The sequence below is a fragment of the Apostichopus japonicus genome, chromosome 1 (genome assembly GCF_037975245.1).
Source record: "Apostichopus japonicus isolate 1M-3 chromosome 1, ASM3797524v1, whole genome shotgun sequence".
NCBI lineage: Eukaryota > Metazoa > Echinodermata > Holothuroidea > Aspidochirotida > Stichopodidae > Apostichopus > Apostichopus japonicus.
In genome coordinates, this window is record NC_092561.1 from 17,306,756 (window position 1) to 17,312,299 (window position 5,544).

Here is a 5,544-nt window from a genome sequence, read left to right on the forward strand (position 1 = left end):
TACTGGTTTAAAAATGAAATAAAAACTTGCGAAGTCTTTTTAGAATACTAATTTTTCATAAATATGCAAAGACACATTTGATGGCCCTATAACATTTAAAATTTAATTTACAGTGTTCTCCACGGGCCAGATATTAACAGGGCACACTGTACAGCTTTAGTACTGTGTTTGAATGTTATTGGAGATTTGTGCAATATGAACGTGATATAGGTTTGTACACCACAAATTCTGTTAAGAAAGCATGGGTTATTTTTTTTCAATGTTAAACCGTGATTGAAAAGCAACATTTAACAGGGCCACCCTGCTGAAAGTGGCTGCATGCGGAGAACTCTGACGATAAATCCATGTCATTTTAACAACATCTGAACAATTTGCTTTGAATAACAATTGAATTAAAGCACATTTGTTAGTTCTAATGAAACACTAGTTCACTGCGGAAGCTTAATACAATCTGCATGTTTCCATGTTACCAAGATACAGGCCTGGAATTTCACTGAGGCCACGAAGGCCATGGCCTTTGTTGCCCTGGTCTTGGCCTTGGTCAGGCGCGTAGCCAAGGGGGGGGGGGGCGAAGGGGGCAGCCGCCCCCCTTGAGCAAATTTAAAATTTTTTTTTTAATGTTTTTATGATATTGCTAGTATTTTCAAAAGAAAAATGCTAAGATGCAACTTACAAGGCATGGGAAGTGCCATTTCCTGCTATCTGGGAGGCATTTTCAGCCAAAATTTTCTTGTACGCTTCGCGCCAATTATGGTGGCGCTACGCTTAGATAGTTTGCAATGCCGAACAGGGGCGTATCCAGGATTTTCCAATAGGGGGGGCGCCAGGCATGAATGATCGCCGTCCTGGGGGATGGGTCTAAGGCGAGGGGTGTACAATTTTTGCTTTCAAAGAAGGGCTGAAATGCAAATTGGTGTCATATGCATGGGCGGCGATCCGTACTTCCGAGTGGGGGGGGGGGGATATGACCTTGTTGACTATCTAAGCGTAGCGCCACCATGAGTTGGCGCGAAGCGTACAAGAAAATTTTGGGATTAACAAACCCTCTAGATGGCCGGAAACGGCACTTCCCGAGGTTTCCAAGCGGCATATACCCAACTTTAAAATAGGGATGTCATGTCCGAAATATCTCATAATCAGGATCCAAAATACTTTTTTTTTTAATTTCGGGTGTTATTTTGGGAAAATTGCCCCTGTCAATCTTGTTTCAGGCGCAACGTTAGAATGTTCGAGAGCTCTGTTATATTATTCGATGAAGAAAATGGCCTCATGCAGACTATTATAGGCCTATACACATGCAATACACAATTACACATAGTTACATTCCTAGGTACCGATTGCTAGGGCATCCAGGTGAAACGTGTATTAAGCATTACCCTGGTTACATGAGATTCTCAGCTGTTCGAGGGAACATGTACGTGTGTAGGCCTACTAGGCCTATAATATGAGGGTGCATATATGTACTATATCAATACCGTGGGCGCAATAATACATTTTGTTGTTATAGGGCCAATGAAGCCTACAGTCAACTATTTTTGCTTTATAAAGACGCTTTATTTGAAAAGATCGCACTGCGTTTATGGTAGGCGAGAAATGAAGCTAAAAAAGAGCCGTACATTAACGAAGATGCATAAATGTAGGCATGAAAATATTCTTATCCCTGGCATTTGGTGGGGGGGGGGGGGGATATGGTGCATTACATCCCCTCCACCCATTTTCATGGGGGATATATCCCCCCTCCACCCAGGATCGCCGCCCATGGCCATATGTGATCCATTTTTCGACCTTAATAATAAGCAACATTTCCAGTAAATATGGACACAAAATGCACAATTTAGTATGGCTGGCATGTCATTTAGTGTTTATAGTGATAATACAAACACAATTACCATCTATGTTTCTAAAACTATTATGCCGCCGAACTTCGCCAGAACCTTGTTTTGGCAAACAAAAAATAAAGCATACGGGAGGGGGGGGGGGTTGAGCGATCACCGACATCTCACATAAAGGTCGTCATCAATTTTTTTTTTTTTTTTTTTTTTTTGCTAATTATTATTTTTTTTTTGGTGACGGCCAATAGGGGGGGCGCGCGCCTGTTGCGCCCCCCCTGGATACGCCCCTGCCGAATCTACAGTTTCGCCCCTCCCTTGGCAAATTCCTGGCTACGCGCCTGGCCTTGGTGCAGGCTTCAAAAAATCCCATTGATTTTAACATTTTGCTATGGAAGTGCCCTTTGCAAATTGAAAACGGCCATGCCCTCTCAAAGATGAAATTCCAGGCCGGAAGATAGGTTTGTGACTGTTAACATGATAAGTTTACATCATACCATATTGTTGAAACAAGAAATGTCAAGATGAAGAACACGGAGATATTTTTACAGCACATCTCAGTTTATGTTGAACACCGAGATATTGATTTTGGAAACTGTGGTCTGTCAATTATGTTTCTGTAGTTTACTGATGGTTAAACAAAATAAGTTTGACATTCGCTTCCGCATTTTGGGTCCTGCAACAGAGGCTGTCGTCTGCTTTCCTAAATGGAACAGCTTGATTTTAGAGCATCATGATGATACAAGCTTTACGAGAGAGTGTACTTGATTATCATCTACTGTGGTGTGAAATTGGTGATTATGTAACTCAGGAAACAAGATTATGGTGTGCACAATTAATGAGAACAGATGATCAGACAGTCAGGGGGAGGATTTCATAATGTACTTATTTATTAAGAAGTATTGGAGCAATTTCACCGACCACCGCTAGCTGCTGCAGTCGTTATGTGTCAGTGCCATTTCAGGGGCGTATCCAGGATTTTCTGACCCGGGGGCGCGAATTACTATCTAAGCGGAGCGCCACCATCGGTTGGCGCGCAGCGTACAAGAAAATTTTCTGGTTTTAATACCCCCCTAGATCACCGGAAATGGCACTTCTCAGGCTTAAAAATGACCAACCAGATGTACACTTTTGTCTGAGAACCAAGTATTTCCCAATAGTTTTTTTTTTTATCCATATCCTTTATTAAGATTGTCACCAGTCACAAATCATTTTCGACCTCGTCGCATGTCCTGTGGATCATTGCTTGTGTAGGTGATTCTACGTCGCGGCCCACAATACCTGTCAGCCCCACTTTTCAAGGTTTTCCCCATCTATATAAGATATTTCGTTGTTTACATTAGCATCCCGCGGTATACTGCGCAACTTTCATGGATCGTAAGGTACACAATGGCAAACGATGTAATAACCATGCTGGCTTATATGATATTGACATTACCATGTTGAACGCGCGCGGAGCGCGCGAAAATTTTTGGTTATTTTTTTCGGGCAAGTCGTTACAGCCCCAAATCAAATTGGGCTCCTACGCCCATGACTTCACACATAGACAGTTTTGAGGCTGTTCATCTTGGAACACCATTTTCATGCTCATTGATATAAGGTGATATCTGCTGTTTGCTTTACAAATTCGAGCAGGCGCGTAGCGAGGAGTTCGCCAAGTGAGGGGCGAAGCCTGTTGGCAAACTATCTAACCAATGGGTCATATGAATTCTTGGTTGGGTGGTATAAGGCGTGCTGGTCTTGACTGGGGGCTAAAGGTCCAGTCCAGTCCAGTTACATTCATTTACGAAGTGATGGTTTAGTGGTCAATTTAATTGGTCAAGCACTCTTTGGACCGGGCAAGACGCATTATGGTACTCTTCTACAATGTTCTTAGAGTTCATGTTAACTATCGGTTTGGTGATCCAAGGCGTGCCGCATGGATTAGGGCCCAAAGCTTGTTCGTGGTCCCGTTACACTCATTAAAGAAGTAATGATTTAGTGGTCATTTAAATTGGTCAAGCACTCTTTGGACCGGGCAAGACGCATCATGGTACCCTTCTACGATGTCCTTGGACTTCCTATGACCCATTGGTTTGGTGATCCAGGGCGTGCTGCATGGATTATGGCCCAAAGCTTTTTCGTGGTCCCGTTACACTCATTAAAGAAGTAATGACTTAGTGGTCATTTAAATTGGTCAAGCACTCTTTGGACCGGGCAAGACGCATCATGGTACTCTTCTACAATGTCCTTAGAGTACATGTTACCCATCGGTTTGGTGATCCAAGGCGTGTTGGATGGATTAGGGCCCAAAGCTTTTTCGTGGTCCCGTTACATTCATTTAAAAAATTGTTGATTTAGTGGTCATTTTAATTGGTCAAGCACTCTTTGGACCGGGCAAGACGCATTATGGTATCCTTCTACAATGTGTTAAGAATTTATATGACCCATTGGTTAGGTGGTCCAATGCGTGCTAGTCTTGGTTAGGGCCTAAAGTGATTTTTTTCTGGTCCCGTTACATTAATTTAAGAACTGATGAAGTAGTGGTCATTTTAGTTGGTCAAGAACTATTTGGACCGGACAAGATGCATTATGGCACCCTTCTACATAGTCATTAGAGTTCATATGACCCATAGATAACCTCTTTCCAGGACCAAATGTTGAACATCTTGTAAGAAAGCTTTTGTCTTGCCAGAGGAGTTACGTCGATACCATTGTCGAATACGTGACTGAATAGGTAGCATTTACTCATTCGCGAGTGTCGAACGAGGAATGGGGAATAAGTATCTAACTTCACACCGGTTAACCAGCAGCGTGCCCAGCCCCCGCAGTAACCAAACTGACAGATTGGAATCTGCTAACTTCTGACATCCTGGATCGATGCGAACGCAGTCGTATAAATAGCGATAATACCGCAACTTGGAAAATGACAAGTTTTTTTTGTAGGGGGCAATATTCACACCTGTCACATATGCACTTCACGCAAAAGAGCTACGCAGCACAATTGATAGTATTGTTGTGAAAAGAGGTAAATGGTCATCAATTAGTCTTTCGATATGTATAGTAAGCCCCGCTGAGTGATACATATCATTTCAAGAAAGTGACTGCTACTCATAATTATTATTCCAATTGAAGCTACAGTGATTCAGCGAAACCTGGTTTATTGTCCTTGTTGTAACCTGAAATTACTCAAGCGAAATGGTACTTAGGTGCAGCTGAGTATAATAAAATTATTATATGTAGTCCAGATGTCGTGCGTCCAAATGATCTGGGCGGCCATTACCGCAAAAAAATAAATATAAAACTAAATTCACTTAATTACACCAAAAATAGATTTAACATGAGAAACAAAAAATGTTATTCATCAAAAATACATTTACTCCTTCAAATATAAATTTACTCCATCAAAAATATAAATTTAGTCAATCAAAACTACAGTTTCTGCATCAAAAATAAATTTACTAAATCACATCAAAATTTAATTGAATTTACTCCTTCAAATATAAATTTTCTTCATCAAAAATAGTTTACCCCGCTCGTATTGAATCTACCCTAAAATGTGTTTGTTTTTGGGGTTATGGCAGCCCATAAACTTACACACTACCAACGTAATGATCATAGAAATGTTTTTAGTTCTTTGAAAAGTTTGATGGTAATATCTACATTAAATGTCTCATTCGGCGTTCAATGATGACGTAGCTGTGGCAGTTACCAGCTTTGCTCGTAATGCACTTAA